Genomic DNA, 13,225 nt, shown 5'->3' with positions numbered 1-13,225 from the left:
ATTTCTCCGTGGGTTTCAGTGGAGTGAGCAGATTCTTCATGAGCCATACGTTGGTGCCTCACAGACGGTGAGGAGGATCGCTTTACGTTTGGCAGTGCTCTAGCTCGTTGGCCACGAAGTATTGGTCGAGAAGCTCCACAGAAGTTTCCCAATCATCTCCCTCTGAAAATTTCTCCAGGGTGCCCACTGTTCTCTGCATCTTTGGGTTCGCTATCTGTATCTCGTCGCCAGTTGTTGTGTATGGAGAAAGAGTCAGACTGAACACTGTGAGCTCAAAGTAAAGTGTAGCCGTAGTCTTTTATTGCAGGTCTCCAGAATGCCGCTCCAACCTGTGAAGCCTCTTTAAATATCTGTGCTCCCAAGGGATTATGGGATCCCTTGGGACTGCGGGGAATGAGCCCTCTGGTGGCTGTACAGAGTAAGTACAAGTCCACATCAATAACATTATGATTCCTTGCTGAAATCAGCAATCCCTATTTCTAGTAGCTGAGATAAGAAAACTACAAGCTTTGGTAGCTTGTTTGATTGCAAATATAAGCGGAGGATTACCCTGGAATCTCCAAGAATGAAAGACTATCCTCAATGACACTGTTGCCAGCAACCCGGGGGAAATATTATAGGTGCATTTAAAAAAAAAAAATTGGTGTTTTTAAAACATTTTCTTTGAACACTTTTGTGTACTAGTTATAAAAATATTGGACATGGGGCGGGGGTGAAAAAAGACCCTTTGTCTGATGGCCAAGAATGATCCAATCAGGGATTGAAGAGTCTGTTCACTTTGGGATTGGCGTAGGAACGGGGTGCACCGTGAGGAAGGACATGTCGGGCGACCAATGACAAGAGTGTGGGGGCGGGCCGGTCAGAGGTCACGTGATGAAACCTCCAGGGATATGTCCGACCAGGGTTGTCAACCCGAGCTGAGGCTGTGATTCAACCCGAGCAGTCTGGTTGTGGTCTGGAGCAGTGTACTTGCTGCCAACCAGCTTTCCCACTTGCACAAGTAATCCAGAGTTATTGGGCCGTAATTTGCGGCCCCTACAGGTGCGGCACGCAAGTTCCGGGTTTAGCCGTGCGCTGCGCGTGCGCTAAAACCTGGAACTTGCGATCCGTCAAGAATCTTCTTGCCAGATCGCACGCATCCCTGGGAAAAGGGCCTCCTTGGGTGGAGATTTGGTCTATTTGCCCAACTTCTGCCCAGCGAATGCCCTTGAAGTTCTTATGCCTGGTAAAAGCAGGTTTAAGGCCTGATTTTACCATCGCAAGAGTTTATGAAAACATAAAAATCAAATGTTATCAATTATTTATACATTTAAAAACCCTGAGCAATAAGTTGTTTTATTTTTAAGCCCCGTTAAACATTTAGATTTATTTTTCAAAAAATTAATTGTTTTAAATATTTAAGTGGCAATTTAATTAATTTTAAATATGTAATGTTTTAAATAAAATTATTTGATTTTCTTGAGGTATTTTTGGGGGCAATCCCATTCATACTTCTAGGGATTCCGAATGTACGGAGTTCCCATAAGTATGAATGGGGATTCCCCTCTTTGATTGGGCTGGACGGCCCACGTGATCGCAGAGGCGCTTGCGAACCACATGCGTCCCTGGGATACGTGGGCCTCTACACATAGGCCTATGGGTAGAGATCCAGGAGAGTAAGTCTCCGTGGGTCCAGAAGTAGAAGGCAAGTACGTAGATTTTTTTGCTTGTCGGAGGCATCTGCCCGCGGGAAGCTTCCGACCACAATTTCTGCTCCAGGATGCATTTACTGATTCTGTAAGTATAACCACGTTGAATTTCACGAGACCATCACCCAGACCCGTCTGCTGCCAGTCATCTGTTCAACTAGCGTGTGAATAGAAGCTGTATAGTTATATTCTACAGAAGAATATTGCAAGTGGTCTCTGAGAATTTCAGACAATGTTACAGGATTAGATTAAATACCTATCAGTGACTCTAGTCATGCATCACCCTCAGGATTTATAGTTTTCTCTTTTTGCTTCTTACCGATACAATGCTTGCTGCTATTAGTCTTTGCGAGAACATTTCCTTGAGCAATGATTAATGCTGGACAGGCAATACGACAAAGGTGAAAAATATATCCAGTTGCATCTCCGAATCCAAGTTGGCAGCAGGCTCCCGCTGGTCTAAATAGCTTGGAGGTGCCTCTCGGGCAGGGCTGGACATCAGTTGGTATGAGGTGTTGAATTTATGTGATTGGTGCCACAAAGACTGTGCCAGGTTGTGGAATGAACTGTTGCTGATCATTATTTAGTGATGGTGATGTGTTGTTAATAAATGTATTTAGTGGGAATCATCATGGGCAGTCCCTCGAAACGAGGATGATTTGCTTCCACGCCAAAAAGGGATGAGTTCACAGGTGTTTCAATGAAGGACCAAATATTCCAGGTCCCGAACTACATCTTGAAGGGTGGAAGATGCCTGTGCGTGGATTTTTTAACGTGTGGTGGCCATTGCACACCAGCCACCACACGGGCTTGACAGAGCTAGGTCTTGGTCCAGTGGCAAGGATTACCCAAGATGACTGGAGTCCAGCACTGCTGCACGGACCTAGTGCACACACACATCGCAGTGTGGGCTGGCCCGTGCTGCCCCTGGGTCCTGGGGGTGTCCTGGATCGCCACTGACCTTTGCCGCAATTGCTTTCTCAGATCCATGTAAGCAGACAGTGTTTTCTGTCAGCTATTTAATTAGTCTAGAACAACATTTAGAGGCGTTGCATCATTACTCTATGTCAGATGGCCTTCCCGAGACATTTGTACCCCTTGATAGACAACTATCTTTAGCGTGTCGATGTTTACACTGATGTCAGGACCTCTGAGCTTAATACGTGGGCGTCTGAGTGTTGCTGGATATATCAATTGGCAGACCTGTGTGTTTGTTTATCAGTGAAACTTTCTGCAGGAGAGCAGAGGTCACTTATGAATTATTATTTGGAACTGGAGGGCATTTCCAGTATTGCAGAAGCAGTTCTTTTGAAGAAGGAAAAATAAGCCAGTGAAGCGATGATGAAATTAATTTGAAAATTATTTTTTTAGCTGACTTCAGGGTCTGATCTGTGTTTTTGCTCTTCCATCGTACTGAGGCAATTGAACACCTAATTTGAGTCTTTATAAATTGCAGTTCTGCTGCCGGTGGGTACTTGATAGCGTTGGTCTGTATAAGGGCGGGTGATGTAAAATGTACTGCATCTGGATCCAAATTTGGGGCAATTGTTGTGCCCTTTCTGTTGGAGAAAAGGGTACTTAAAACGCCTGAATAGCACAGTCCTGACCTTAACAATTGTTCTGCCTTGTCACAGGCTGCTTACAGGTGTAATGTAAGCTGCAATTTCTGAGGTTTGAGTTCCTGTATTAGTTTCTCTTACCCAGTTGTGAGGTGATTTTTATCAGTGCTTCCCTTCGATCAATGAGTTTGATGCACAGAATGTGCTGAGGGGAATGAACAAATGTCAGTCTACAGCATCGGGAAGAAAGGTCGATGTGACACATCCCGCCTATTCTTTCCCATACACCGTGTACAGTTTACCTTATTACAGCCACTATCGATTCCTTAACCTTCATCAATGAAGATTACAGAACTTTTTGTTCCTCTGACTCTAGACTCTTGTGCAGCCCCTTGTCCTTTGCCCAAGCATTGGCCTTCAGCCGCCTAGGCCCCACGCACTGGAATTCCCACGCTTGTGTCGGCAATGGCTCAGTGAGTAGCACTCTCGTTTCTGAGCCAGAAGGTGGTGGATTCAAGTCCCGCTCCAGAGAGTTGAGCACAAAAATCTAGGCCGTCACTCCAGTGCAGTACCATACTGAGAGAGTGCTGCACTGTCAGAGGTGCCGTCTTTTGTATGAGGTGTTAAACCGAGGTCCCGTCTGCGCTCTCAGATGAATGTAAATGATCCCTTGGCACTATATCGAAGAGGAGCTGGGGCCAATATTTATCCCTCAATCGACATTTAAAACAAAACAATTATCTGGTCATTATCACTGCTGTTTGTGGGAGCTTGCTGTACGCTATTGGCTGCCATGTTTCCTACAGTACAACAGTGACGACACTTCAAAACGTACTTCATTGATGCTAAAGTGCTCTTCCGCTCAGCGTTCCCTCCGGGGGACGGGCCCGCTCGGGCTCCACCGACTCTTCGAGGCCTGCCGACACTTGGGCGCCTGCTCGGGCCGCCGACCTCTTCACCACACTTCCCCCCCCCCCCCACTCCCCCTCGACCTTGGCGCTCCCCTCCCCCCCGAGCCAATGACCTCCCCTCATCTGGCAAATTCCTTCAAGCGGCACAGACCAGGTCCCGAGGATGCCAGATGAGGAGTTCAACCTGTACAGGTACAACGTCCGAAATCCGGCAACTTCTGGACCGAGCCCGTGCCGGTTTTCGGATCTTTCCGGATTTCGGACCTCGCTGTTGGCGCTCCTCGCTGCCCGCTGATCCTCCGCTTCTCGCCGCCCACCGATCCTCACTGATTCCAGCCGCTCCTCGCCACCTGCGGCCCTCCGGCACTGCGTTTTTTACCGGTTTCCTTGCTCCGTGCCGTCCGATGTCACCGGATTGGAGGCGCCGATTGGTTGGGCCGCCGCCATCTCGGCCGCCTCCAAAATGTCCGGTTTTCGGACAATTCCGATTTTCGGACAGCCGGATTTGAGACATTGTACCTGTAATAACTTGCATTTGATCCAGTGCCTTTCACATTATCAGAATGTCCCAAAGTGCGTTACAGGCAATGAAGTGTTTTTTGAAATACAGTCGTACTGTTATAATGTAGGCAAACGCAGCAGCCTATTTGCACACAGCAAGATCCCACCTACAACAGTGAGATAAATGACCAGTTAATCCGTTTTGGTGGTGGTGTTTCGACAGATCAATGTCGGCCAGGAGTGTTCTCCTGCTCCTTAAGATAGTGTTATGGGATCATTTACATCCCCCCACCCGCGAGAGAGGTTGAATGTCTCATCCAAAAGACAGCACCTCCGACAGTGCCGCTCTCCCTCGGCACTGTGCTGAAATGTTCACCGAGATGATGTGCTTGAGTGTGGAGTGGGGCTGCGCTGTGACTCGGGGGTGGGAGTGTTACCACTGATTCCTGATTTCCGAATAGTCCTTTTTTCTGCTGCGTTTCTTTGAAGCTTTTTCTGTCCTTCTCTCCACGTTTCAGCAAAAGGAAAATATACAAATCAGGGTTGTTGATCTTTGGAGTACTCTACCCCAGAGATGCTCAGTCGTTGAGTATATTCAAGAGAGAGGTTGATAAATTTTTGGGAAGTAAGGAATATGGGGATAGTGCAGGAAGGCGGAGTTGAGGTCGAAGATCAGCCGTGATCTTATTGAATGGCGGGGCAGGCTCGAGGGGCCGAATGGCCTACTCCTGCTCCTATTTCTTAAGTTCTTATGACACTCTTTGATGTTTTGATAAATAAATAACAGCATTGATACGATTATAAAGAAACGAGGCAGCTGGAATGAAAGACAGATGCAGGAAACTTGATGCTGATCAATTGACATCTGAAAGGGAAAGAAAGGTGAATGTTTTAGGAGGGATTATCAATAAATGTCCGTTTTATATTCCATTTCTGATCATTAGTAGTTTCTGTGAATCTTGAGGATTGTATTTATGATTTCCAGTATTCAGTTATTTCCTTGTCACCAGTGGAAGTTGACACACTTCACTAACCCACAAGTAGCACTTCTATATTGGGACCTACGCGTTGACATTTACTGGACTCTGGTCTCGTCCCATCCACAGGGGCCATGTGCAAATCCTGCCCGCTAAGCTTCAAGCACCATGCAATATTTCAGTTTTGGAATCAAGCTGTTATTAAACTATTGATTGAGCTCCAGGACATCACGTAATCCGATAATAGGACAAGTCTGATGAGTTCTCCGTGACTCATGCCTGTGCTTGCAAGGTGCTCAATTTAAAATTAGTAGTTTTACGCTCGGGTACCTTGTATCCTCTGAGGATTTTTTTCACATCAAAGGCACAGGAATGTTTTCCCGGGTTCCCCAGTGGCCGATTGGGTAAAGAGATGGGGGTGGATTTTCTGGTCCTTTTGCGCTCCGTTTTTCGCGGCGGCGGCGAGGGATCCCGGGCGGGCGGTCAGCCTCCAGCGCCTCGCGGCGATCCTCGGGTCCGGTTTGGCGGCGGCGCGGAGCAGCACCGCCCAGCAGAGCTGCGCCCGGTGTGCAACACTGGCGGCGCGAGTTTGCACTTCACAGCCCGACCCGCCCTGCCCCGAAGCATGCCCCGCACTGACCGCATGGGAAATCAGTCAGGTCCAACGATACCGACAGCAGAGAAGTAAGTACCGGACCCCGAACGTAAGTGTCATGGTTTTTTCTTTTTTTTTGGGCGATTTATGTTGTGGCGGCGTGGGCAATGTTTTGGCATGTTTTTGTGCGGGAGTTTTTTTTTCTCCCCAGATGTCTCTCGGAGTGCTCCCGGCCCGGCTCTTTAGCTCGGGAGTTTCCCATCCGAGAGAGGTGTACAACGCCCCACACTCGGGACCCAGCTGCCCAGTTTTACTTACTGAGGCGCAAACTCTTCCCAGGCGCAAACTTCACCGTCCCGCCGCCATCACTGCCCTGAAATCATCAAAGCTGAAAATCCCAGCCTATTGTACTGTACCTTCTAGATATATCTGCCGTTGGCTCAGTGGGTCACACGCTCATCTTCGAGTCTGATTGTTGTGGGTTCAAGTCCCACTGCAGGGAATTGAGCACAAAACTCTCGGCTGACACTCCAGTGCGGGACTGAGGGAGTGCTGCACTGTCGGAGGTGCCGTCTTTCAGATAAGGCATTAACCGAGGCCCTGCCTGATCTCTCAAATGGACGTAAAAGATCCCATGGCACTGTGAAGAGCAGGGGACCTCTCCCCCGGTGTCCTGCCAATATTTATCCTTCAATCACCTTCACTTTTTTAAAAAAAAAACGCAGATTATCTGGTCATTATCATGTTGCGTTTGTGGGAGCTGGCTGTGTGCAAATTGGCTGCTGCGTTTTGTACGTTACAATAGTGTCCTCGTCCAGGCTAACATCCCCAGTATTGAAGCACTGACCACACTCGATCAGCTTCGCTGGGCAGGCCACATAGTTCGCCAGCCAGATACGAGACTCCCTAAGCAAATGCTTTATGCGGAGCTCCTTCGTGGTAAACCAGCCAAAGGAGGACAGCGGAAACGTTATAAAGGACACCCTCAAAGCCTTTCTAGTAAAGTACGACATCACCAATGACACCTGGGAGACCCTGGCCGCAGACCGCCCGAGGTGGAGAAAGTCCATCCGGGAGGGCGTTGAGCTCGAAGAGTCTCAACGCAAAGAGTGTGAAGAGGCCAAGCGCAGGCAGCGGAAGGAGTGCGCGGCAAACCAGCCCCACCCACCCCTTCCCTCGACGAATGTCTGTCCCACCTGTGACAGGGTCTGTGGCTCTCATATCGGACTGTTCAGCCATCAAAGAACTCACTTTTAGAGTGGAAGCAGTCCTCCTCGATTCTGAGGGACTGCCTATGATAATGAATATTGACTACACTTCAAAAAACAAAAGTATTTCATTGGCTGTAAAGTGCTTTGGGATGTCTGGTTGTCATGAAAGGTGCTATATAAATGCACGTTTTTCTTTTTCTTTCTCAGTGGGTAGCATTCTTGCTTCCGAGTCTGATGGTTGTGGATTCAGGTCCTACTGCAGAGACTTGGAGAAAAATCTAGGCAGACAATCCAGTGCAGTGCTGAGGGGGTGCTGCATGTTGGAGGTGCCGTTTTCTGGATGAGACGTTAAACCGTGGTCCCGTCTGCTCTCTCAAATGGATGTCATAGATCCCATGGCACTGTGAAGAGCAGGGGAGTTTCCCCCCTCCCCCCCCCAACTCTCTTCCACCCCCCCTCCCCCCGCCCCCGAGAGAGGCTGGGGGGGTGGAGAGCGAGCAAGAGTCTGGGGGAGAGAGAGAAGGCTGTGGGGGGATGGGGGGAGGGGGTGGGAGAGTGTGAGAGAGATGCTGTAGGGGAGAGAGAGTGAGAGAAACTGGAGGGAGGGGTGGTGGTGGGGTGAGAGAGAGACACGGGTGGGGGGGGAGATCGGTGGGGAGAGAGGGAACTCATGGAAGACGGTTAACATTCTTCCAACCCCCTACAAGTTGGAGTGGATGATATCCAGAAGTCACGACACTGTCACTATTCACTTCATACCCAATAAACCTGTCAACAATCCGTACACACTGCCTGCCCCATCTATGGTGGGCTGATGGGTGAAGGATATACTTGTGCTGGGGTAAGGCACTTCAGCTGGGGGAGGCATGCACTCGGACTGGGGTGAGGCACTTTGGCTGGCCCTTGCTGTCTTCTGGGGAACTCTGTCCTCTGTCACTTCAGGAAGTCAACGTGGATCGAGTTACAGTTTATAAAGTCAGTGAGACCTTGGGCTGGGCGGTTCCAGTTATACATTCCTGTGAAACTTCAGGAGACCAATCATAGAAAAAGGGTGGAGCATGGTGGCCATTTTTGCAGTACAAATAAGTGTATCCGAGAAATAAGCAGGGTTTCCTTCTTCTGATTGCTGTACAGAGACCTTTGCTGGAATATACAGGTGTGTGGAGGGTGAGTGAGGACAGGATTGGGCTTGACGATGACCCCTTCCACAGCTGTCTGCATCACGAATGTCTCCTCAGTCGAGGTAGCAGATAGTTGCTGACATACCCGGGACCGTGCATAATCTAAAGGCAGGAGAGAAAGTGAGAGGGGGGAGGGAGAGAGTTTTTTAAAAGAACGTGGATATCCCCAGGAGTTCAGAAGCTGAGTTTGTGAGATTTCATCATAATAGGCAGTCCCTCGAAACGAGGATGACTTGCTTCCACGCCAAAAAAGGAATGAGTTCACAGGTGTTTCAGTGAAGGACGTGATATTCCAGGTCCCGAAGTACATTGTGAAGGGTGGAAGATGCATGTGCGTGGATTTTTGTAACACCAACCACCATACGGGCTTGACCGAGCTAGGTCTTGGTCCAGTGGCAAGGGTTATCCAAGACGACTGGAGACCAGCTCTGCCGCACGGACCTAGTGCGCACATATATCGCAGTGTGGGCTGATCCGTGCTGCCCCTGGGCCCCTGTGAGATTTAGCAGGCTAATGATTATGCTGAATGTAGTTCGCTCAGATTATACGGTGCACGAGTCTGCGTTAGCCAGTGTTTCTGAATTTCACTTTCAACGTGCAGCCTTGCTGCTCGCTCTCTGTCTGTTCCTCTGCAGCCGGATCTCATTCAATTATACTTCTTTAAGTGGCATTTGGCGCTTTGATTTTGCTCAGCCTGACCAGAACTTGCCCCGCTGCATTCATTTCAAATTCGTTCTCTTGCAGAGTGCATGATGGATTGTACAAATTATAAAAATAGAAGCTGGATCTGAAGCGATGGCGCATGTGAACTGACAAAGCAGGGAGAATGGATTAACTAGGAAAATGGAATCGATTTAAAGTTCGTTACCGCCTAGAGTAGTTTATCAGGACCTTGTTGCTACATCATCCTTCAGGTCCAGTGTTTAAAAAATATGAATAGATGATTTGAAAATGTGACGCAAGAATTTGTTCGTAGAAGTCGTAGCTTTGCATTTTTCATCTGCGTTTTCAGTAGACTGCATTGATCTGCATTGTGATTTGTCAAGGATGTGGCCTTTTTGTTTGCTGCAGGAAAGAGTGGCTGCCATACTTTATCTCACCATTTCCCAGCAACAGAACCTACTTTTTACAAACTTAGTACAATTTTGATGGAAAAGTAAAAGTTGTCCCTTCGCTGATTATAATCGCTCAACCATTGGTGGCTGTGCCTTCTGTTGCCGAGGCCCTCAGCACTGGAATTCAACAACAACAACAACTTGTATTTATATAGTGCCTTAATGTAGTGAAACATCCCAAGGCGCTTCACAATTCCCTCCCTAAACCTCTCGACCTCTCTTTCCTCCTTTTAAGATGCTCCTTCAAGCCTACCTCTTTACATAAGAACATAAGAAATAGGAGCAGGAGTAGGCCCTGAGCCTGCTCCGCCATTTAATAAGATCATGGCTGATGTTCGAACTCCACTTTCCTGCATTATCCCCAAATCCCTTGATTCCCTTAATATCCCTTTATCTTTTGGTCATCTGCCTTAATTTGTCCTTATATGGCTCAGTGTCAATTGGCGTTAAACCGAGGCCCTGTCCAATCTCTCAGGTGGGCGTAAAAGGCCCTATGCCACTATTTCAAAGAAGAGCAGGGGAGTTATCTCCGGTGTCTTGGACAATATTTATCCCTCAATCAACAACAGTTTTTAAAAAAAAATCAGATTATCTGGTCATTATCACATTGCTGTTTGTGGGAGCTTGCTGTGCGCAAAATGGCTGCCGTGTTTCCTACAACAGTGACGACACTTCAATAGTACTTCATTGGCTGTAAAGTGCTATGGAACGTCCTGAGGTCGAGAAAGGTGCTATATAAACACAAGACTTTCTTTCTATTAAGATGCAAAATCATTTCTGAATCCTTAAGGCTGCTTCCCACTGGAAAATAGAAAAAAAAGAAAAAAAGGTAGCGCCTTTCACATGGTGGGAAAGTGCTTCATGACAGTCAAATGTGACAGCCACCTTGCGCACAGCAAGATCCAATATACAGCAACAAGATTGCTGACTGTTCGATCTGTTTTAGCGGTATTGGTTAAAGAATAACTGTTGGCCAGGACACCGGGGGAACTTCCGTGCTTGTCTTTGGAATGCCATGGGATCTTTTGTGATGTGAGGGCAGGTTTGAGGCCATTGGTTTAACGCCTCATTCATGAGACGGCACCTTTGACAATGCAGTACTCCTCAGTATTCAATGACGTGTCAGTCCAGAATCTGTGCTCAAGTCTCTGGAGTGGGTCTTGAACTCTCAACCTTCTGAGTGCGACCACTGAGCCAAAATGGTCCCTGTTTTAAGACCGGCTAGGCCGAACACCAATGTGATGTTAGGAAGAAATGTGTTAACTGTATTAAGAAATTTTATCTACAACAATGTGTCCCATCTGTCCACTGTGTTCTGACCTAGGGCATGTTCTAACTCATGAGATTCTCGCGCCACTTACTTGGGAACATATGAACATAAGAAATAGGAGCAGGAGAAGGCCACATGGCCCCTCGAGCCTGCTCCGCCATTTAATACGATCATGGCTGATCCGATCACGGACTCAGGTCCACTTCCCTGCCCGCTCCCCATAACCCCTTATCCTCTTATCGGTTAAGAAACTGTCTATCTCTGACTTAAATTTATTCAATGTCCCGGCTTCCACAGCTCTCTGAGGCAGCGAATTCCACAGATTTACAACCCTCAGAGAAGAAATTTCTCCTCATCTCAGTTTTAACTGGGCGGCCCCTTATTCTAAGATTATGCCCTCTAGTTCTAGTCTCCCCTATCAGTGGAAACATCCTCTCTGCATCCACCTTGTCAAGCCCCCTCATAATCTTATACATTTTGATAGATCACCTTATGATGAGTCGTTGAGGTTGTTTTCTGTTGCCTTTCTTACAGCTTTTATCTTCTGACTTATCTTCTCTCAGGTGGGCATGAAACCAAAGCTGAAGTGCTCCATCTACCCTTCAGATAAGGGAGAGGAAGGAGGGTGAACAACACCCATACCCATCGGCCACAAGTACACCTGCTGAGTGTCGACCCAAGATTCAGAGTTGGGTCTCCCACGCCAATCGTCAGAACTGTCTGGAGCGGGTCTCCAACCCAACCCTTCTGACTTCTGGTCTAAATGTGCTTTCCTACATTTTATTTATTCTCATGATTCGGGCAAAGCCAGCATTTCTCGCCCATGCCCCACTTGCCCTGAGAAGGTGGTGGTGGGCCACCTTCTTCAACCGCTGCAGTCCGTGAGCGTTTGATACAACTGAGTGGCTTGTTTGGCCACTTCAGAGTCAAGCAAGGCCAAAGACCGCCATAAGTGGAGGAAGTGCATCCGGGAGGGCGCTGAGCGCCTCGAGTCTCATTGCCGAGAGCATGCAGAAATCAAGCGCAGGCAGCGGAAAGAGCGTGTGCCAAACCTGTCCCACCCACCCTTTCCCTCAACGACTATCTGTCCCACCTGTGACAGGGACTGTGGGTCTCGTATTGGACTGTTCAGCCACCTAAGGACTCATTTTTAGAGTGGAAGCAAGTCTTACATAGAAAATAGGTGCAGGAGTAGGCCATTCGGCCCTTCGAGCCTGCACCACCATTCAATAAGATCATAGCTGATCATTCCCTCAGTACCCCTTTCCTGCTTTCTCTCCATATCCCTTGATCACCTTAGCCATAAGGGCCATATCTAACTCCCTCTTGAATATATCCAATGAACTGGCATCAACAACTCTCTGCAGCAAGGAATTCCACAGATTAACAACTCTCTGAGTGAAGAAGTTTCTCCTCATCTCAGTCCTAAATGGCCTACCCCTTATCCTAAGACTGTGTCCCCTGGTTCTGGACTTCCCCAACATCGGGAACATTCTACCCACATCTAATTTGTCCTGTCCTGTCAGAATCTTATATGTTTCAATGAGATCCCCTCTCATCCTTCTAAACTCCAGTGTATAAAGGCCCAGTTGATCCAGTCCCTCCTCATATGCCAGCCCAGCTATCCCGGGAATCAGTCTGGTGAACCTTCGCTGCACTCTCTCAATAGCAAGAGCGTCCTTCCTCAGATTAGGAGACCAAAACTCAACACACTATTCCAGGTGAGGCCTCACCAAGGCCCTGTACAACTGCAGTAAGACCTCCCTGCTCCTATACACAAATCCCCTAGCTATGAAGGACAATCTGCCATTTGCCGTCTTCACCGCCTGCTATACCTGCATGTCAACTTTCAATGACTGATGTACCATGACACCCAGGTCTCATTGCACCTCCCCTTTTCCTAATCTGCCGCCATTCAGATAATATTCTGTCTTCGCGTTTTTTCCCCCAAAGTGGATAACCTCACATTTATCCACATTATACTGCATCTGCCATGCATTTGCCCACTCAACCTAACCTGTCCAAGTCGCCCTGCAGCCTCTTAGCGTCCCCCTCACAACTCATACCGCCACCCAGTTTAGTGTCATCTGCAAACTTGGAAATATTACACTCAATTCCTTGATCTAAATCATTTTTGTATATTGTAAAGAGCTGGGGTCCCAGCACTGAGCCCTGCGGCACTCCACTAGTCACTGCCTGCCATTCTGAAAATAACCC

At 48.0% G+C, this 13,225-nt stretch overlaps 1 protein-coding gene across 4 annotated transcripts in view; it reads left to right on the top strand.

The window, feature by feature from the left end:
* Positions 1 to 13,225, top strand: part of dhrsx (dehydrogenase/reductase (SDR family) X-linked) — a 319,469-nt gene that overhangs the window by 72,747 nt on the left and 233,497 nt on the right. The gene's annotated exons all lie outside the window — the stretch shown is intronic.

This window comes from Pristiophorus japonicus, chromosome 10, assembly GCF_044704955.1.
Source record: "Pristiophorus japonicus isolate sPriJap1 chromosome 10, sPriJap1.hap1, whole genome shotgun sequence".
In the NCBI taxonomy this organism is placed as follows: domain Eukaryota; kingdom Metazoa; phylum Chordata; class Chondrichthyes; family Pristiophoridae; genus Pristiophorus; species Pristiophorus japonicus.
This window is presented reverse-complemented; position numbering and strand designations above follow the sequence as displayed.